Consider the following 23,183-nt stretch of genomic DNA (forward strand, 5'->3'; position numbering starts at 1 on the left):
CTCATACTCACTCTGCAGAGCATGTTTCTTCTCCTAACTTTAATAAATATCAAATCTCTCTTCCTTTTGTGTTTGCTTTGTCTAATTCCTTGATTGGGACAAGAAGAACCTAGAAAGAATCTCTAGAATTAGTCCCTAGCACCCCAGAACAAGTGCCTCTACAGAGCAGAGAGGCAGAACTGAGGGCAAATATGGTAAAACCCTAGTTAAATCAGTGATCCACAAGCCAGAAGCTGCCATGACATTGACCTTGAGTGAGAAGGACTGAGGCATGAGCCTTTCCAGATGAAGGACCAAAATGAAGATTCTTCCTTTCAACTTTTTCTGTGCATAATGGCTAACCAAATTGCCAGATATATAAATAATTCACCAGGACAGATTTAGAGACAAAAAGAAAAGCAAGAACAATCAAACAAAACCCCAAACCTTAGTGAAATAAATAAGGCTACTTCTTTGTATACATATAATTTGTATAATTCAGATACTTTGTTTGAGGTAAATTAGACCTAAATGGTCAACTATAGACTCTAGTGAATCATGAAGTTCGTGGGCCTGTGAGTTTGAAAAGGCATACCCAAATGCCCTTCCTCCTACCTTTTTTGTATCTCTCTTTTCTCTACAGTAAGAATTAACATAAGCTACAAAAGCTCTCCCAGGACTAGTTATTAAGCATGAATATTGAGAGGTTTTCACAAATATAAAATGTTATATATAGGCCCAAGAGTAAATCAGAATTATCTACATCAAGTGAAACTCAGAATTTCCCTTGAATACTGCAGTCTCTTAGTTTTCCAGGAGCAGCCCAAGGTTCCATGGTATGTGGTATATCTTTTTAATGTGGCAGGCCTCAGGGGTGGATTGAGTTAGGCAATTTATCCCCTTTTATTCTCTGTATTCACAGAGAACTTTCCAACAGGGTAACATAAAACCACAGATAGGTTTCTTTATGATGGTGTTTAAGTGAACTAGGAAAGCAGCTCGAACTCTGTGTGTAGAATAGGAGAAGTACCAAAGAAGAAAATGGACCTTTACAGAAATGACAAAACTGAAAACCTTCCTAACTACTTTGAACATTATACCTAAATGCATGTTTCTTTGGCTACTTATCATTTTCTGAAATTGGTTTCAGACCTCAGGTCCTTCCCATGGTGTTGATGTTATGTTTCGACTCAGGAGGACTCATGGCTTCCCAGACTTCTAGACTCTCACCAGGAGACCTCAGGCATTCACCATTCAACAATCAGATGACAGAGAACAGGACAAATTCAAAGAGGATTATTTCTTAGAACTTCCTGGCACATCTATCCTCTAGTATGTTTCTCCTTCCCTCCCTCCTCCCTCCTGTTCGGTGTGTGTGTGTGTGTGTGTGTGTGTGTGTGTGTGTGTTTCTCTCTCTCTCTTTCTCCCTCCCAAACTGAGCCAGAAAGGTGACAGCATGCAACCAGCATACCATGTCAGGAGGACCCCCTCCTGCCGGCTGGGCTCCCCAGCAGGCTTGTCTGGGCATGTCCTGCTGAACCTAGGCCAAGTTTCAGGGGAGGAATTTGTCTGGATCTGGGGCTGGAGTTCAGGTTTGCTGACATGGAGATCTGTGGGTTGTCAGCAAAGAAAAGGCAGTGTTCAAATGAGCAACAGAGGACTGCATGCTGGTTGCTAAGGGCCAGCTTTTGCTCCAGTTGGAAGCTTGAGAAATAAAAATGTTATGCAGAACACGTATCTAGGGACTCTGGATTGCCAGGGCAGAGTGTGAAAGGAAGGAGGTTGACTTCCAAGGGACAAAGACAACTTCTCAGGATTAGAAATATTCTAATATGATTGTCATAGTGGTTATTTGACTGTGTGTGTTTGTCAAAACTCATAGAACTGCACGTAAAAAAAAAAAAAAGGATGACATATTCAGAAAAACTGGAAAACTCAGGTATTAGAAATAATAGATCACTATAATGCCTGAATGCAAAATATTAACAAGATTCACTATCAGAGAATAATTGTAAAGTGGGAGAAAAAATAAAACATGAAAAAGTAAATAGGAACATGATCAATAATAACAGCAATAAAATCTGGAAATAAGTTTTAAAAATATAAAGGGATTCTCTGAATTTAGCTATAAAACTTAACTAAAGTAATACTGAAATAGAATTGAATAAATAAAAACATATTCTATATTATTAGATGATGCCATTTTTTCCTCAAATTAAAGGTTAGGCCCAATATGAATCTAATCAAAATCCCAGTTGAAATATTTTTTCAATGAAAATGTGACTATAGAGTTAACCTAGAGTAATATATGGATAAAAATAACCAGAAAGATTTATAAAGAAAACTGAAATCTAGATTTTTAAAACCTGTTATAAAGTTTTAATAGCATGATACTGGTACAAGACTAGATAGAACAGGGTCTCCTAACAAACTCAAAAGCATATTTGCATAAGAATTTAGTATTTGTAAACTTGAGACATTTGTAGACCAATGGATGCAATGTGAGAATATAATGTTAAGTGAAGTAACTCAGACATACAAATTTAAATATCACATTGTTTCTCTTATATGAGAAACTCAAAATACATACACATGCTAATTTTTTTCATTTATACTACTAATTTCTCTTAGTTTGTTAAAAAAAATTTTGTGCTATTATCTGTTTGTTTCTCTCTGTTTTTGTAAGAGAGAGTCTTTTTTGTCTTTGACTTTTACTCTGAGTAACATTTTGGTCATTCTTTTAAAGATTATATACACAGTGTATTAACTATTGTTATTCTCTAATTATTTTGTTATGAAACTTACATAGAAGTAAGAAGAATGTTTTTATATTTTCTTTATTATAGCTACATGTATTACATTAAAATAAAAAATTAGTATTTGATAAAATCATTTGAAATTAGTGGAGAAAATGAAAGATTAATCCAACAAATAGTGCTGGTGCAGCTAGTTCATTTTTTGAGGGGAGGAGGGAAAACAAAACATATCCTCAATCAAATTCTTGAATTAAATAATTAAAATTTAAAATATGAAAACACAAAGAAAAAAATTATGTTAAATATTCATCAATTCCAGGTATGGAAGTACTTTTTAAGCAAAAAGTATGGAAAATATTAATCAATTCCCAGTGTGGAAGTACTTTTTAAGCAAAAAACATAGAGGAAGAATATATAAAAAGAGAATACAAATTTTTGTACATAAAAATAAAAAAAAATTGTCTACTGAGGCTCATGGAAGAAAAACAGGAGATAAAGAATATTCAGGGGAAGGGCTGGCGATGTAGCTCAGTGGCACTGTGCCTGCCTGGCAAGTGCAAGGTCCTGAGTTTGATCGCCCGCCGATACCGGGTAGGGGGAGGAATTTTTTTTTAAAAGAATATTCAGGGAAAATCAGAAAATATAATAAATATTAAGATATGAAGAGCTTACTAATATATGAAAAGCTTACAGAAGTCAACAATTCAAAGATATATATCCTAAATGAAAAATTATTAACATTTACAAAAAAGTAATTTGTAGAAGTTGAAAAATTAGATGATAAATCATTAAAAATTTCAGGCTCACATTATCTACTATACATTTTGATCCTTATTTACACTTTCAGTTTCTCATACCAGAGAAACTATTTGGTATTTACACATGTGTGTCCTATTTATTTCACTTAAGAGTATCGCTTCAATGTGCATCCATTTAGTTATAAATGTCTCCAATTTCTCATTCTGTATGGCTGAGTAGTATTCCATTTTATTAAAAAAAAAAAAAAAGTTTCTTTATCCAGTCTCTAGTTGATGAGAAATTGGGCCAGAAGGGGAATAGTTGGGTCAGAAAAATAAGAATCAAGATATATTATGCAAAGGTACAAATCTCCAATGATGAATGTTATTATATTGTATACCTAAAATGTACCAATAAAATAATTTAAGAAATTTAAGGCTCATTATTTAAAATAATTCAAAGAAGATACCTATGTCTATCAAATTGGCAAATATTTAAAAAAAATTTTAAACCCAACAATTAGACATTGGGGTAAAAGTTCAGGTAAAAAGGAAAATTTCATATAGTGGTGGTGGAAGTATAAAGATCTTTCAGATTTCCTGTTTGAAAATGTGGTGATATGTACCCAAAGACTTAAAACTATGGGTAACACTTGACATAATAATTCCTTTTTAAATCTATCTTTGGGAAATATTTTTAGGAAATATAAAAATTAGGTACAAGGATGTTTATTGCAGTGTTACTTATAACTGAAGACTTCTAAGCATTGTTTTCATTAATTGTAGAATATCTTTAATCACAGACTACTGTACTGGGATTTCTTGTGAGTTTGGCTCTTCATGTATATCCATACATGTGGACACACAGGAAAATGGTTGGAAGGATTTGTACAAGTGGCCTGTTAATAGTAGTTGACAGTATAATGGAATTCTGAGTGGTTTTTAAAATTACCTTTATTTCTTCCAGATTGTCTTTTAAAAGAATCTATTAACTTTATGATTAGAAGCATAAATATTAATTTTTGTAATTTTCTTTGTTATCAAGGGCTCCCCCTGCTGCTCACGTAAAAAATGATGGAGGGTTGGCCTTCTAATGTTTTTTTTGTTTTGTTTTGTTTTTTAATTTATTTTCCACGTCTTCTAAAAACTTCCAGGCTTGGTCTTGGCAACATTCTCCAGTTCTTATTCACCCTAGAAACAAACTTTTGTAATTTGAGTATTTTGAGATTATAGGTGTACACTTTTGCTTTTTAATTGAGATATAATTCACTTACACTAGTCTTCTGAGTGAAGGGCATAATTCAGTAGCTTTTAAATAAATGTCCAGAGTTGTACAACTGTCACTACTATCTAATTCTCGAACATTTTCATCACCCCAATATGAAAACTTGTAGTCATTGGCAGCCTTTACTAATTATTCTTTCTCCCCATCCCTGGTAATGACTAAGCTATTTTCAGTGGTTGTGGGTTTGCCTATTTTAGACCTTTGATATAAATAGAATCATACCATATGTAACTTTTTGTGCCTAGCTTCCCTTACTCTGCTTAATATTTTCAAAGTTCATTCATGTTGTAGCAGGTATTTGAACATTCCTTTTATGATTTCCATTGTCTAATATGCTCCATTTTGTTTATTCATCAGTTAATGGTCATTGGAATGCTATGAATGATTTAATTCTAAAGTTCCCCCAAAGTCTCATGTGTTCAGAAGTGGAGCTTTCAGAATTTGGTTGGAACATTAGGGAGCTATACTTATCAGTGGATTAATCTATTGATGAGTTCATAGCTAACTGTGCTGTTAGGAGGTAGGGCCTGGTTGGGGGAGGGGTGTTAATGAGGGTGTGACCTGGAAGGGAGTGTCATTGTCCCCATCTACTCCCTTTTCTCTCTCTGCTTCCTGGCTGCCATATATTCAGCAGTTTCAGACATGCCCATCTGCCATGTCTTTTATTCTGTGGAGTCATCCAATCAAGGACTGAGCCCTCTGAAATTGTGAGCCAAAATAAACCAGGTGTAACATATTTTGCAGGTTACGTATTTTGTTCAAGTGACGGGAACATGACTAATACATGGACATTTGGGTTGTTTGCAACTTTGGGTATTATAATTAATGTTGCAATTAATATTCATGCATGTTTTTGTCATATATTTTAATCCTATTAGACATATACTTATGCATGAAATTCTTACATCATATTGTTACTCTTTGCTTAGCCTTTTGAGGTCTGCCCAACTGTTTGCCAAAGTAACTGCATCAACTTGTATTCCCATCAACATTGTATAAGGGCTCCAAATTCTTCTTGTCCTCACCAGTACATATTATAGTCATCTTAGCGAATATGAAAAGATACCTCATTATGATTTTATTTGCATTTTTCTAATGACTAATGATTAGCATTTTTTCATATGCTTACTGGCTATTTGTATTTCTATGAAGAAATAGCTGTCCAAATCCTCTATTTGTTTTTTGTTTATTTGTTTTGGTGTGTTATGTGTGTGTGTTTTGAAACAAGGTCTCACTATGAAACTGAGGCTGGCCTTGAACTCATGACCCTCCTACTTCAGTCTCCTGAGTTCTGGAATTACAGCCATGTACCGCCACATCTTGTTTTTTCTGCCTTTAAAGAAAAAAAACTTAATAATTTATCCTTTTAATTGTTAAGTTGTAATAGTTTTTTTCTATATTCCAGATATTAGACTCTTACCAGGTATCTAATTTGCAGATTTTTTCCATTCTGTTGGTTGATTTGCACTTTTTAGGAAAGTATTTCACTTTGAAGCACAAAAGTTATTTTGATGCAATTTCTGTTTTTTTCTTTTGTTGTCTTTTGGTTGTGCTTTTGGTGTCATATCTAAGATAATGTCATATCTAAGACATATCTAGGCAATGATTATTGCCTAAGTCCAAGGTCACAAATTTTACAGCTATGGTTCCTTCTAAGAGTTTTATACTTTTTAATTTTTGCATTTAAGCACATATATTTCTAGCTTCATCCCTTTGTAGGTATATATCCAGTTGTCTCAGCATCATTTACTGTTCCTTCCATAGAGTTTTCTTTATATACTTTTCAAAAATAAATTGACCATAAATGCACATTTATTTCTATATTCTCAATCCTTTTACATTGGAATACATAACTATCCTATTTCCCTACCACATAATCGGGATTGCTGCAACTTTGGACTATACTTTTCTAACTTGGGAAGTGTTAGTCTTTAAACTTTGTTCTGTTTTTCAGACTGTCTTGGTTATTCTGGGTCCCTTAAATTTCCACTTGAACTTTAGGGGTAAAGGGAAAACTACAGATTGATTCAGAGAGATTGTTATTTCAATGTTAAATATGCCAGTTTATGAATATAGGAAGTATTTAGGCTTTCTGTAATTTCTTTCACTGATATTTTATAATTTTCAGGGTATAAATCTTGCATTTATTTTATTAAATTCATTTCTAAGTATTTTATTTTTTAAATGGTCTAAATGAGATTTTCTTAATTTCATTTTCTGATAATTTAATGCTAGTGTAGAGCTATGCAAATCATTTATTTATCTTTCCCCCATAACCTGTAACCTTGATGAACTGATCTATTAACTGTAAACAATTTTTGTGAATTCTTTAGAATTTTCTATGTATGAGATCATGTCATCAGGAAACAAAAATTTACTTCTTCCTTTCTAGACTGGATGTTTTATTTATTTTTCTTCACCAATTTCTGTGGGTAGAAGCACCAGTATAGTAGAAGTGGCTAGAAAGAATATCTTTTTCCTGGTTATAGGGGAAAGACTTTCTGGCATTCAGCATTCAGCATGATATTAGCTATGAATTTTTCTTTGATGATATTTACCAAGTTGAGGAAATTCCTTTCCATTCTAATTTGTTGAATGTTTTAACATAAAAATCATTTTTTTATCATTTTTTTATGGCTTTTTCTGTGTCTATTGAGATAATTCTGTGTGGCGTGTGTGTGTGTGTGTGTGTGTTTGTGTGTGTGTGTGTTTCTCCTACTAACATAGTACACAACACTGCTCAGTTTTGGTGTGTTGAATCAAGTTTGCATTCTAAAGATAAATCCAGTAGGCCGCTTTGTAAAATCTTATTTTAAAAAAAATCATATTACATACTAAATTAAGTGCTAGTATTTTGTTGAAGATTTTTACTTCTGTATTCATAAAGCATATTGCTGTGTAGTTTGTTTTCTTGTGATGCCTTTGTCTGGTTTTGATATGAGGTTATGACTGATCTTAGAATGAGTTCAACATTATTGCCTTCTTTTCTGCTTTTTGGATGAGCTTGCAAATGATTGGTCTTAATTGTTCTTGAAGTATTTGGTAGAATTTGTGAGTAAGGCCATCTGGCTTTTTCTTTGTCGGAAATTTTTTGATTACTAACTCAATTCCTTTGTTTATTATAAGTTTATTTAGATTTTATTTCTTCCTGAGTCAATTTCAGTGTCTTTCTAAAAATATGTCCATTATATCCAGGTGATAAGAATTTGTTAGCACATAATTGCTCAAGATATTGCATTGTAATCCTTTTTCCTTTATAAGTAAAAATTAGTTATTTCTGTAAGAATGGTAGCATTGTCCTCTCTTTCATTACTAATTTTAATAATTTAAATTTATCATTTTTTGAATCATTCCAGCTAAAGATTAATCGATTTTGTCAATCTTTTTTAGAAAACAAATTTTGTTTTATTTCTTTTTTATTTTATCTACTTCATTTATTTTTGTTTTGATATTTTTTCCATCATTCTGCTTTTTATTAGTTTAGCCCACTTTTTCTAGTTTCTTTTTTTTTTTTTTGGTACCAGGGATCGAATTTGTGTCCTTGCACTTGCGAGGCAGGCAGTGGAACCACTGAGCTAAATCCCCGGCCCCTCTAGTTTCTTAAGATATAAAGTTAGTTTATTTATTTGAAATATTCATTTTCAAAATAGTATATATTTATAGCTATCAATTTCCATTTATGGCTGCTGTAGCTGTGTCCCATAAGTTGATATGTTTTATTTTCATTTATATTTATCTCAAAATAGGTGTCTTGCTTGTCCTCCACTTTGGCTCCTTGCTCTGTTGGCTCCTAAAGGGCTGGTCCTGTCTAACTTCACACAAGATATCTAATTAACTTACCTATCTGCAATAGTTTCATGGATGGATGCACACAGCATACCAGTGTTAGCAAAATGGCAGAATTCATATAGCATTAAAGTTGTACTTCAAGAGCTAAGATGTCTAATGATGTCCAAAGAAAATATGAAGCTTCCACAACCACCAGAAGGACAAACATACAACAATTAGTTTTAGTGGATCTCAAACTTGTCTTAAATCAACAACCTTCTATTCATATTAATGTCTTGATTAAATATCACAATGCAAAATACCCACACATTAAGTAAAAGAATTCCAGCTGGTAAACATGACCTGGATATTTGTAAGAATATATTTAATATATGTACACCCATTATGTTTTCAGGTAACAGGAGGAAAAATGTGGCACAATTTTTTTTATCTTATTAAGGCACTGTCATTTAAACATGAACCTGGAGTACTCCAAATAGAATTCAGGTTTACAAGATGAAAGCATGGCAAGAATTGTCAGATGTCAGTGGAAACGTGTGTTTCTGAAAAGTAAAATCTCAAGAAGGAAAAACAGAAAAGGCATGCTTATCCATGCTTAGTGAAAGAGCTACAGTTTGAAATTGTTCAAAGTAGCACTTACAATGAATATTGTCACAAATTGTGTTAATTTTTGAAGCAGTGTGGGTGCTGACTACTAGTAGTATCAAAATATTTCCTAATTTACTCTCTGCTTTCTTCAACTCATTTATCATGTAGGACTATATTGCTTACTTTTAGTATATTTGTGAAGTTTTCAAATTTCCACCTATTATTAATTTCTAATTTCCTTCCATTGTGGTTAAAGAATATATTTGGTATGGTTTTGACATATGTAAATTTATGGAGCCTTACTTAATGGCCCAAACTATAGTGGATCTTGGTAAACATTTTGTTCTGTTGAGCAGAATGCATATTTTATTGCTGTGTATAGAGTGTTCCATAGATGTCTGTTAGGTTCTTTTGGTTTATAGTGTTTCTATTTTCTTGTTTATCTTCTGTCTAGTTCTACCCATTATTGAAAGTGGAATACTGAAACCTTCAACTGTTACTTTTGACTTGTTTATATTTCCCTTCATGGGTGTTTTTGATTCATGCTTTTTGGGCTTGTTAGGTACATGAATGTTCCTAAGAGTTATATTTGCTTTATGAATTGACTTCTAAATATCTTTCTTCGAAAAGTATTTTACAATCTATTTTGTTTATTACTAAGTATAGATAATACAGGTCTCTTCTGCTTACTGTTTACAGATATATCTTTTCACAGCCTTTTATTTTCAAACTTTATGTCATTGATTTAAAGTGTGCCTTATAAGCAGTGTATATGTTCTATAAAATACTCTAGAGGTGTTAATACATGCAAAAGGACAATTCTGTGAGCAAATACCTTAGGTAAGCACTAGTTACACAAAGTTAAATATGTTTATTTACTCTTGGGGTTTTCACAGAATTTAACATTCTTCTGTACTCTGTAGATTTCTAGTAGGAGGATATAAACCTGTTATATTTCCCCAATTAATTAGAGAATGGACACTTTTTCTGAAAAAGTACCTCCTAGAAAGTGTTCTCAGGGTAGGGAAACACTGGCCTATTCCAATGTCATTATCTGTGAAGAGATTAAGGCTCAGAGGATTCAGTCAGGGTGGCCAGATTTAGCAAATAAAAATGCAGATCACCTAGTTAAATGTGAACTTCATATAAATAATGAATAAATTTTTAACATTTGCATGAGACATACATATACTCTGCTAAAAATTTGTTGTTTATCTGAAATTTACATTTAGTTGAGCAATCCTAGTAATTCGCTTGACAAAAATGGCACAGCAATTTCACAGAACTGGGGCTAAAATTAAAGTTTTTATACTCCTGTTAAGTGGTTTACTAAGATATATACAGATGGTTGAGGATTTAATGGCATTGTTGTACTAAGGTGATACTGGGATGTAGATGGAACCATATTACTCTTTGGTGACATTCCTTCAAATAATCTATCTGACATCCTAACAAGATAATACTATAACCACTGCTAATGTAATTTACAAATAATAATAAGAACAAGACTAGGCTTGATTGGATAATTTTGTGTGTCAGGCACTATTCCAAGAAAGCTTGTCATTTAAACTTCCTAACATCCCTATGAGGCAGGGACTGTGATTAATCTCATCTTACAGATGAGGAAACTGAGATGTAAGAGGTTAAGCAACTTGTTCAGAATCTTTTACATTAAGGGACAGAGCTGAAGAAGAATAAAACTAGAAAGGGAAATTGTGTTCTATTTCAAAAGCTGATCTCATGTTTTATATTTAACATTTTTGAGGAGGCGTTAACTTTCATTTTGACCAGATCTCTGCAGGCTTGTATGAAGTCCTTTTTAAGAAATATAAAATCCTCACCAGACAGGAGAGTGTCTTTATAGCAAGCAAAAGTCACATTATACAGCTCCTTCTCAGCAAATAAATTCATGAAACAGAGATTGTGTAGGGTTGGGATGTCTCTGTCTTGGTTAAGGTTACAGGCAGAACCAGGGGTTTAAGTTCGGAGCTGCAAATAGCAACACATCTTACAAATAGTACCTTTATTTCGAAGTGGAGAACAAGAGACACCTCTTATTATTCCTCTTTCCTCTGTAGAATGTGGTACAGTGCCTGACATGCAGGAGCTCAATAAAAATTTACTGAGTGGGAATGAAAAGGAGTGCTTATTGGTGTGCACAGAGATAAAGAACACTCACTGTTTCTGTGGGCAGGGTGATGCCTTCATGCACTCCTCAGCATGGCTTCTTTCCTCACATGAAAATCAGCCTTGCATGAGAATGACCATGGACTCTCCTTTGGCAGTGGAACTTGTTGAATTAAGGTCCTAACTAGCTTTCAGATTCTCTAGATGCAAAGACTCCTAGACGAATTTAAAAAATTGAGGTTTCCAGAAAATTGAGCTGATGGGGACACAAACCTTTCAAAGTTGTCATATAAGAATCAATATATTGACTTTCATTTTTAAGACTTGGACTATGGAGAAAAGGAAGGTGGACCTAGATGTGGTTTTATCTCAGTGATTAGTTTGAGTCTCTTTAGATTTCCTCATTTATGTGGCTTTCCTTAGTGATACTCAGCTCTTATTCGGCAAGTCTCTTAGTCATTAAATGACATGCTTGACTAGCTTCAGTGATGGATTATTTGAATATGATGTTTATGGAGGTGATCTTTAGCTTATTTTCTTCCTTGATCAGTGTAGGTACTCCTTCATGGACTCTTACCAAAATAACCTTAACTATTACAGAATTATGGCTTAAAATTCTGAGAAATTTTAAATTGGTAGTTTAAAAATCAATCAAATCTCACATATTCTATTTTTTTCTGACTACAAGTATTATAAATAATAATTATCAATTACTAAGGGCCTACTTTGTTCCATACTTTGCTAAGTACTTTATGTACATTGACTCATTGATCAAACAAACACTATAATTTCCATATAGGAATAAATTTAAGCTGAGAGAGGTTAAGAATTTGCCAAAGGTCCCACAATGCATTAACAGTCTGGGAATAATTGTGGACTAAAGAATTACAGTAAAAAATGTAATATTTCAGACTAATTGAGGCAAGGGAACCAGAATCTGTGCTTTAATAAACTATATTTAAAGCTAAAGAGTTCACTGCTTTCTCATACACTGAACTATGTATGCTTAGTAGTTGTTTCCTAAGGGGGTTTGGAAAACCTACTGAAAAACCTTTATAATTAGCATGTCACTCTTACAGTCTTATTTGGAATTAACATGTCAGTTATTTATAGTTGAAGCAACACTTCTAAATTATTTTTAAAGGATTTTAAGAAACAATTTGTCTTAGCTAATTAAATCATAATTCTTTTCATCCTTGATTTGCTTAGCAAACTTTAGGCCTGTCCTATAACCACTAGAGTTAATGAGGATATGGACAGCAAATGTAGTTTAGCAAATATAGTTTAGTGTAGAGTATTTGTAGCCATTCTAGTTGGGCTCTTTTAAAATACATCTCTTGTTGACTGAGATTGGCTGTTTGTGTACCTGTAGGAGTCACCCTTTTTAATGATAATACAATTAAATTCTTTATGGATTGGATTTAATTCTAAGAATCCAGACTCTTTTTTGAATTAACCCTTTAGAAATATCACCAGTACTCTACCTGCCTTAGTATTAAACTTGTTTATATCACTGAATTTTCATGAGATTAACAGCCATTATTAGTTCTTTGTCTGAAATGTGAAATGAAAAGCAAAGAGTTGCAATGGGCTAGGAGAATGATTCTCCAGCAGCTTCACGTCCCTATGCCAGTTTTAGTCCAAATGACTCAGGCACAGTCCTACAGCTGTTTCAGCATTCTTGGGTTTTGTTTGCCAACCCTATTGGAGACCAAAGGTTATATAAGTAATATAAAACCTCAGCATTTACAACATAAAGGCACCACAAAAACTCTCAGATGTTAAGATTTGGTAGGATTTTATTTGAAGGAATTTTATTTTAAATGTAATATCCCTTTTCTTTCTTTGGCAAAATAGAGTCAGGAGAATTTGGATGGAACTCTACGGCTTATGAAAAAGTCTCACCCTGTTCATATAAGCAAGTCTGTCACCCTTGATTGGAAAGTAATAATTCATAACATTTAATGTTATTATCATCCCTCTGCCTGGAGTGATAGATATTCTTGAGGCTTTTTAAATAAAAAGTTTAAAATTGAATTTGCAACTCAAAAGATTGGTGGGTTCAAATGTTAGTTTCCTACTGAGTAACTGTGAAAACAATTCCAAAGTAGCTAGCAGTGTGTTGGGAATGGGAGTTTTATTAAATATCTTGATGGAGTGCAATGAAAATACAGTTTCAGTGTCTTTCTGTAGCCTTTCTCTCTACAAAAATAATAGTTTTCTTAGAGACGCTGGTGTTTGCCTCCACTCAACTCATTTCGTTTTTCTTCCAGGTTAGATTTCTTTTGAAAGTTATTTAATAAGAAGGTAAGTTTTTATTAATAAAAAGATGGTCTTAAATCATTCATGAGGAAGGGGGAACTAAAGAGGGAAGAAGGGGAGAGGAAGGAAGGAAAAAGAAAAAATGAGAAAAGAAGGAAATTAATGGAAAAGGGGCTTTTTTGTAAATAAGGAAGAAGAAATGGGGTTGAAGGGAAGGGAGGGGAATGGGAAAAAAAAGGAATCAAGATACATTATATAAAGGTGCGAATTCCCTATGATGAATGTGATCATTATGTAAATCTAAATTGTACCAATAAAATTAAAAATTTAAAAAGTTGTTTTATTAGTTGCAGACCCATAAGGTTCTCATGAGTTTACTGAGGATATGACACTGCTCAGATTATAGATTCGCCTTTCATTGTATCATTTTGTAATGAAAAAAGTCTTCAAATATGATGAAAAATCTAGTTGGTCTAACATGGTGCCACTAAGTATGTTTCTCATAATGTTTGCCTTCTAACCTTGCAGATCTCCAATTAAGTACTGTACTTGAGGGGACTGAGTTCTGTTGGAGGGAAGACAGCTACCCAGATGTGGGAAGGCTGCTCTTGCCCAATAAAAAACCAGCAAGTTCACTTAAAAAGGTATCTTTCAATTATGAAAACTGGCAGGCATCAAAAGACACTTGGCGGTAGAACTTTGCAAAAACATTTGTACTGGCGGCCAAAGAGGACCTTCTCTTTTGCTGGTTTTGTGAAAAAATGAAACATTTTGCAGTTTCACCTCAATTTTCTTTCTCCTTTTTCCACAAAACAAAAGGTGATTTTTCAAGGTCCCTGTATCAGCATTATTTGACATCCTTAGATAGGCTTGACCAAGTAACTGACCAAATCCCTCAGGATGGAAATTGAAAATTTGTTGTGATTCCCCCCACCGCCCCCATCCTGTCTCCAAGTGAATGGCAAATTGTCTCTTTTCCCTGTTTCTTAATTTTCCCTCCCTATGGGCAAAATTCTGCTGCTATAAAAATAAAAGCAGTGAAATTCTAGTCTTGTCTAAATTTGGGAACTCTTGCACACATGAAAACAATTCTTTGTTTCTTCTTGTGGAAATTGGCAAAGTGAAAATTGACAACTTAGCTCTTCTCATATTGGCACTTGGATTTACTGAAGAAATTGACTTTTTAAAAGATTGAAAATATAATTATAGGAGGGGGGAAAAGCTACCACATACAGTATAAGTACATATAAGTTTGGGTTGTGTTTATCTCTATACCAAAAGCTCTCCATGGAAAGCTTTATAAGCAGACCTGCAGGATTCCTTCCTTTCTGGACAAGGGTATAGCTTTGTGAGAATATGGCCCTCTCCTCACTGAGCACAACATTCTACCCATCAAGACACTGTTTATTCTCGTTTTGATCATCAGATAGCAGAGAACAAGAAAGCCTCAGGCTGCCAAGCAGCTGGATGATTAAGGGCACCCTTGAGTTTCTGGTTCACAAATCTTTCACACCAGTAGGCTTTGGGTGCCCTGTGCCTTAAAATATTTGTCTGTGATATAAAATAACTCTGAGAATTTTATCCGTATCATTCCACACACATAGCTGTTCAAGGTCCACTCAATAATTTATACATACTGTACACATATATATCTGTTTTCCTTCTCATTGTTTACCTTTAACAGAATTAAATAGCTGTTCTAAAATTCTACAACATCTATGTGTATGCACAGGAATAACAACTGATAAAAAGAGACACATTGACCCACTTAAATTTCAAACCTCTGAGTTCTTTCCTATACATAGCTGTTTTATGATTTAGTTTCTAATACTCAGAAAGACAGCTTAGCTGCCTGCTAGAGTTTTGGTGAGACCTTTGGACACTGATGAAAAGCATGGAGGGAATGTCTAGCGTTCTACTCTTAAATGTCCAGTTGTATTGAGAGAATCGCTAGTGGGCAGAACCCTGGAGGAGAAATCTTTCCTATTTCTAATGAGGAGGCTAGGCCATTCTGATTTATGAATCCATTCTCTACCTCCCTTCCCACCTCTATTCTTTATCTTCTTGTGGTAACAGAAAAATGGCCTTCCCAAGATGTCCAGGTCTTAATCCCCAGGTCCTGTGAATATGCTACCTTTCATCAAAGAAGAGTTTTGCAGATATCATTAAATTGAAGGACTTGAGATGGGATCATTATCACAGATTATCTAGTGGGTCCAATCTAATCACATACATCTTTACAAGAGGAATTCAGGAAGGTCAGACAAAGGAGAAAGAGTATATTGTGACAGTAGAAACAGAGTAAGGTAAATATGAACATTTCACAGGTAAAATTGATTTAGAGGAAAATTAACTTTGTGATCAAAAGGGATCAAGGATTAAAGGATTATTGTATAAGTTGTGTCAAATGCAAGATTCTCAAAACTTTTGCAATAGACTATTCTTAAGACTCCTGATATTTTATACTCATTTTCTAACTCCCATAGACTAGAAAAGGATGTTCTTCCTTCCTAGGAGAATTCTGAATGGTGCTGGAAAGCATGTTGGATGGCCTTATGTTCCCCTGTTGCTCTTTCTGTTTTTCTATGTTTATTACTAGTAAGAGCGAATTGTCATTACTAGTATGTAGGCCTTTGAGGGACTTCCAGTAGAAAAACTAGAAAAGTCTAAGCAAATATAGACACTGTCATTGGAAGGGAGCTTATGGACTTCTGTGAGGAATGGAGAAGAATGGTCTGAAATGAGAATTCCAAATCTTCCCAGATTGTCTATAATTTCATGACAAATGAACATGGTTTGTCCCCTCCAAAACTCATGTTGAAATTTGTCATTGTGGTAGTTTCAGGAGGTGAAGCCTTTAATAGGCAATTTGGTCATTAAGACAGATTAATGTCTTTCTTGTAAGACTGGGTCATTTGCAGAGTAGGTTTTAAAAGTTAAGGCTGCCCCTCCTTTGCCTCTCTCACATGCACTTGCATGCCATTTCATATTCTGCCCTGTTATGATTCCCTCACCAGACAACAGCCCTATGCCCTTGCACTTCCCAGCCTCAGTATACACAAGACAAAATGAACTTTTTTCTTTTATAAATCTCCCCCACCTCAAGCATTCTGTTATAGAAACAGAAAACAGTCTAAGACAGATGACATTTGTAAGTCCTCCATAACGTTAACCTAGGATATTTTTCTCTTTCACAGTCACAGAAGAAGTAACCAATTTTCCATGTTTTTCCTCCTTTACTTTCATGAAACATCAAATATATATATATATATATATATATATATATATATATATATATACACACACACACACACACCAATGAGAAGGAACTCTAGGCCAGAAAGCCAGTGAGGTCTTGACTAATAGAAGTCATGTGTCCCTGGCAGGAGATGTACTTCCAGGGCCTCCATTAGTTGGTCACTGTCTGCCCACAGCAGCCAGCCCCTCTGTGACGGCATGCCCTTAAGAGTTTTCTAAACAGGAGCTTTCCAAAAACAATACCACAAAGTGCATCTCTCCTCTTTTCCTTGTGATGGTCCATGGAGTGGCCAAGGGTAGACTTGGGTAGCAAGAGTATAATCACTTTTTATTTTTGGAAGCCAGAAACACGTCTACTTATTGGCAGCTAAAATGCTGGCATGAACCAGAGGGAAAAGTTTAGATTATACAGCTTCCTGATGCACTTGTTTATCTACCCCAACCCCTGGAGCAAAGACTTTGGCAAATCTCTTAGTTGCCTTTGAGGAAATCTACCAGAAGTCTTATTCCTTTGTTTTGAAATGTGGATATCAGTTGTAAAAAATGAAACAAAATACAATAAAACAAAACAGTCCCTTTAGTGACCTCAAGCTTCTCTCTCATCTTTCTGTACCCTATATCTGCATTTTTGCTGCTTTGTTGGGGGAGGGTTTCTATACCCTAGACCTCTGTGGCAACCTTTCCAGCCAGGCCTGATCCAGCAGGACCCCTGACCCATTGTGAAGTCATTTTGTATGCAGTCAGATTTCTGTAAGAAATAGTCAACTATTTCTGCAGTGAGGTTGAGAAAAATCAGCCTGGCTTCAGCTGTGAGTTAGTGGGATTGACAGTTAAGCCTCATTTCCAAATCATCAAAATTTGGATTGCAGGTTATTTAGCAGAAATGTAGTTGAATTCAGATAATGAAAAGTGACAGCTCCTGAAGCAAGTGATAAGGTTGCTGAGAATCAATCCTGGGTTCCAGTCCTGTCTGTTTTGCTCTCCAGTTCTGGGAGCAGCACCAGTTCCTTCAGTGGTTCTCTGGACTTGAGTTTTCTTCCCGGAGAAATGAGGAAGTCAGACAATATAATCTTTTCCCCAAATTAGTTAATTTGGTGTATTGTGTTTATTGATTTATTCAATTATTCAACCTTTTTGGCACCTTCAAAATATAAATTAAAAATACTCTACTGATGACTCTATTATTTAATCCAACATTCGCTGGCATTTATTATGGCACTGAGAAGCTGGGATACAAATATGCCACCTGAAAAAAACCCAAAAAACAAATGTACCACCTGAACTCTTAAGAAGTTAACTGCTTAGTGTAGAAGGCAGGCAAATTCAACACTTATGGGATTATCCTTCCCAGTTACCTGTTCAATACTACCACTATTTCTAGATCTATTTTAGATATCAGATCCTTCATATACTTCCATTTTCTCTTACCCACCTTAGCCGTTTTTATGTGTCTCTTGTTCTATGTTTTATATTTTGCCTTGCATTATTAATTGTATGCATTTCTATCTAATCTGCTTCCCTTAAGCCTATTCAACTCAAATACTGATGCCACACTGCATCTCATTGTTTTATGCCTCCAGTGGCACAAAAACTGACACAGATGCTGAGTACATATTTGTTCAATTGCATCACCTGGTAGAATCTTAATTAATGGCTTTTAAATTGTCTTTGGCCAGTCAACCAATGTTAGTGGCGTGCTCTTATTATACTACTGACAGAACCCCAGACTCCTTCAGGCCCAGACATTCATCTGGAAGCCAGAAAGAATACTTCCACGGAAATGGGAGGTTGTTTGTTCCTTGAAGACAGAGAATCTCATTATCAACCACAAGATTTTAAGGAAAGCTGGTTTTGTTACCAGAAATATACATTGCCAACAGCTGGAGGTTCAGACTTCCCTTAAGCCAGCTGTAAATCTGGCTAGGAGTGAGAATTCACTACAGACTATGGGATAGCTTCTGAATCCCATGGCCACCAAGTCAAAAGGAAGCATTTTTAGTACCTGCTGGGAGTTTCAGGAAACAGAATCAGGGTTGATGATGTTGTGCTTAGATGAAATAATGGCCTACAGACTATTTTAAATGGGTTCATTTTAAGAAGTGGCAAAAACTACACTCTGTGGAGCATCATATATTGCAGAGAAGACCACAAAGAAGTATTACCATTTATGGAGTGCCTCTGATGTTTCAGATTTTCAGCATATGCATTACTCCATTGAATCCTCACAATAGTGTTCTTTTGGATGGGGAGGAGTACAATCAGTACAATATTCCTGGGGGTTAGGGATTGAAATAGAACTAGTTAGTACAATCAGATACTGACCACAAACAACAACGTCTGTGCAATAGGTATTGGCTCTAAGATTATCATTCAGATGATCCAGAATATCCTTAATTTTCAGAAGATAAAAAGATGTAGATCTATAATCTTACAAAAATTTTTTTATTCACTGTTTATTGGTACACATTAGGTATACAATATGATGACATTCATCACTGGAAATTTGGACCTTTACAAGATATATCTTGGTTCTTATTTTTTCCCCATTCCCCTGCCCTCCATTCAACCCCTCCAACCCTCCCTACTTACACAGACTTTGTTTCCACATTTTCCTTTTTCTTTCCCTTTTTTCATTTCCCTTCCCACAACCCCTTTCCATTTGAAGCTTTTTTTTCCTATTTCATATTCTCTATTATACAATTTGATCATTATTCACACTTTCAGTTTCTCACACCAGAGAAACTATTCAGTATTTACATGTGTGTCCTATTTATTTCACTTAAGAGTATGGCCTCAAAGTACATCCATTTAGCTATAAGTGTTTCTAGTTTCTCATTCTTTATGGATGAGTAGCACAAAATTTTATTTTTAAAAAAAGCCACATCTTCTTTAGCCAGTCTCCAGTTGGTGGGCAATTGGGCTGCTTCCAAGCTTTAGCTATTACAAACTGTGCTGCTATGAACATGGGTGCACATATATCACTGTGGTATAATTCTTTTAATTTTTTAGGGAAGATACCCAACAGGAGAATAGCTGGGTCAAATGGGACTTCCAGTCTTAGTTCTTGGAGGTATCTCCATACTGATTTCCACAGTGATTGCACCAGTCTACACTCTCAACAACAATGGACAAGTGTTCCTATTTCCCCCGCAACCCCACCAGCATTTGTCATTGGTTGGTTTCTTGATAGCAGCCATTCTTTCTGGAGTGAGGGGAAATCTCAATGTTGTTTTCATTTGCATCTCTCCAATGACCAGTGCTATTGAACATTTTTTTCTATGTTTATATATTGTTTCTACTTCTTTGCCTGAGAAATGTCTGTTCATTTCAGATGCCCAGTTTTGGATTGGGTCTTTAAATTTGGGATTTTTTTAAAGTTCTGTATATATCCTAGATAGTAGACCTTTGTCTAAGGGACAGCTGGTAAAAATTTTTTCCCACATTGTGGTTTGTCTCTTCATTATGTTGTTGGTTTCTCTTCTTGTGCAGAAGCTTTATAATAAGAAGAGATCCCACTTGGTGATTCTTTGTGCTGGTTCACATGCAACTGAAGTTTTCTTCATGAAATAATTTCCTCCACCAATGTCTTCAAGAATTTTGCCTGACCTTTCTTCCAGCTGGTTTAGCATTTCTGTTTTAATATTTAGATCTTTGATCCATTTCAACTTTAGTGCACAGTAAAAGATATAGGTCTAGTTGTAATCTTTGACAAATTGAACCACAATTTTGCCAGCACCATTTATTAAAGAGCCTAACTTTCCTCCAGTGAGGGTGTTTGGCTCCTTTGTCGAAGATGAGGTGGCTGAATATGTCTGCAGTTGTTTCTGCATCTTCTAATCTGTCCCATTGATTCTCAGGTCTCTTTCTTTGCCAGTACCATGGTGTTTTTATCACAGTAGCTTTGTAGTATAGGTTCAAGTTGGAAATTGTGATACCCCCTATCTTATCTTTGTTGCCTATAATTGCTTTTCCTATTCTAGGTCTCTTCTTGTTCCAAATGAATTTTGGGTTGTTTTCTCAAGCTCTGTGAAATATGCTGTTGGAATTCCAATTGGGATTGCATTGAATCTATATAGCACTTTTGGAAGTATGGACATTTTTAGTATATTGGTTCTTCCTACCCAGGAACAAGGGATGTCTTTCCATTTTCTGATATCCTCTTCTATCTCTTTATACAGAGTACTGAAGTTTTCAGTGTAGAGGTCTTTGATTTCTTTAATTAGGTTGATTCCTTCATATTTCATTTTTTTGGATGGTATTGTGAAAGGAGTTGTTTTCCCACTTCCTCTCTCAGTGAGTCTGTTGTTTTTGTACAGGAAGGCTATTGATTTTTGTGTGTTGACCTTGTAACCAGCTACTTCACTGAATTTGGTTATTAAGTCTAGAAGACTTTTGGAGGAGTTCTTGGGGTCTTCTATATAGAGTATCATGTCGTTTGCAAATAATGACAATTTGACTTCTTGATTTCCTATCTTTATTCCTTTTATTTCCTTCTCTTGTCTAATTGCTGTGGCTAATGTTTCCAGAACTATATTGAACAGGAGTGGTGATAGTGGACATCCTTGTCTTGTTCCTGATTTTAGTGTGAAGGATTTCAGTTTTTGACCATTTAGTATGATACTGGCTGTTGGTTTTTCATAGATGGCTTTTATCAGATTGAGGCAGAGACCATCTATTCCAATTTTTTGTAGAGTTTTTATCATGAATGCATGTTTGATTTTCTTAAATGCTTTTTCTGCATCAATTGAGATGGTCATATGGTTTTTGTCCTTGGCTCTATTAATATAGTGTATTACATTTATTGATTTGCGCACATTGAACCATCTGTGGATCCTTGACATGAATCCCATTTGGTCAGGATGCATGATCTTCCTGATAATCTTCTGCATTCTGTTTGCTAATATCTTATTGAAGATTTTTGCATCTATGCTCATTAGGGAGATTGGCCTATAGTTCAATTTTTCACTTGGGTCTTCCTCTGTTTTTGGGATCAAGGTGATGTTTGTGTCCATGAATAAATTTGGAAGTGTTGCTTCCCTTTTAATTTCTTTTTTTTTTCAGAATGTTGAAATGTAATATTTTTTTAAACCATAATTTTTGGTCAGCATAAATTTCCTTTATTTTTGCATTTATGGTAGGGTTTTGTTTTGAGGTTTTCCTTATCAAGTGAGTATAAGGTTTTCAAGTCATTTAGATGAAAATGGACATGTGGAAATTAACTTAAAATTAATTTTCTTCTTCTGTAAAGTCTACCTCTTCATCTTCATCATCTTCTGCATGTTGATACTTTCTTAATCGACAGGTAGATACCTGTCCTGTTCCAGATACACCCTTAGCTGACAGTGATCTCTGAAGAGGTGACTTTGAATTTGCTTTTACAGTATCTAAATGAGATGGATAATCTAGTGGATACAGAGAATTTTGGAAAACCTCTAAATCTTCATCCTCATCAATCTTTTGTATATTTTGGTAGGCAGCAGTGTAGGCCTCTAAAGTTTTGCCATGAAATAACATTTCGATTATGATAAATTCTGAAAATATATTCTTAATAGCCTTTATTTTCTGCTTTTCAAAATTGTCAATAGTTTCCTCCAGATGACGAATTGTTTGGGTAACATCTGTTGAAGCTATGTGTAATTTGGCTTCTGCCTGTGAAATTACATGTCGATCAGATGGGTTTCATTGCCGGGTTTTTTCTGAGTTAACTGCTTAGCTTCTCTATTCCTTGCTGTTAACGCTGCTTTGAGATCATCCCGTTTCAGTTTTACAATTGCTCCATAAGGTTTCAAAGGTTCAACCACTTTGGCTTCAAGTCTTTCAACCTCTGCTTGTCGATAATCCTGAAGTTTGGCAAACTCATCAGCGAAGTTTTGCAGGCCTTGCTTTAAATTTGGGGTCTTTGTAGAGTCATACGTGTAAATTTCATTCACCAGGAGGTCTGCTTTGTCTCGCAGTCTGGCAGTTTTCCGCACATAAACAGCAAAGATTTGGCACAGCTCCCCAAAATGCTTCTCCACATTTGTGACAGCATCTTGCAGTTGTCTGATTTGAGCATCCCGGCTTTCCAGGGTGTGCCTTAACATCTTGCCTCGCAAACGGCCATGAGCCAGGGGCTGGAGCCCAACGACTGGAGCTCCCGGGCGCCCGACGCGCGCTGGGCGCGCCTTCCCTTTTAATTTCATTGAAGAGTTTAAACAGTGGTGGGAATAGTTCTTCTCTAAATATCTTGTAGAATTCAGTAGTGAAACCATCAGGACCCAGGCTTTTCTTTGTTGGTAAGTTTCTAATCATGTTTTCAATTTCGTTAATTGATATTGGGTTGTTTAGAATTTTTAGGTCTTCTTTCAACTTTGATAATTCATACATATCTAGAAATTCGTTCATTTCTTCTGTTTTCCATCT

The 23,183-nt window shown here is 35.0% G+C and overlaps 1 pseudogene; it reads right to left on the reverse strand.

Annotated features, from left to right (window-relative positions):
- Positions 1-21,931: 21,931 nt before the first annotated feature.
- LOC101719569 (CBY1-interacting BAR domain-containing protein 1 pseudogene) lies at positions 21,932-22,864 on the reverse strand (annotated as a pseudogene).
- Positions 22,865-23,183: the final 319 nt, after the last annotated feature.

Source organism: Heterocephalus glaber, unplaced genomic scaffold (genome assembly GCF_053883595.1).
Source record: "Heterocephalus glaber isolate CG9 unplaced genomic scaffold, H.glaber_assembly_v1.0 deba00001666, whole genome shotgun sequence".
Classification (NCBI taxonomy): Eukaryota; Metazoa; Chordata; class Mammalia; order Rodentia; family Bathyergidae; genus Heterocephalus; species Heterocephalus glaber.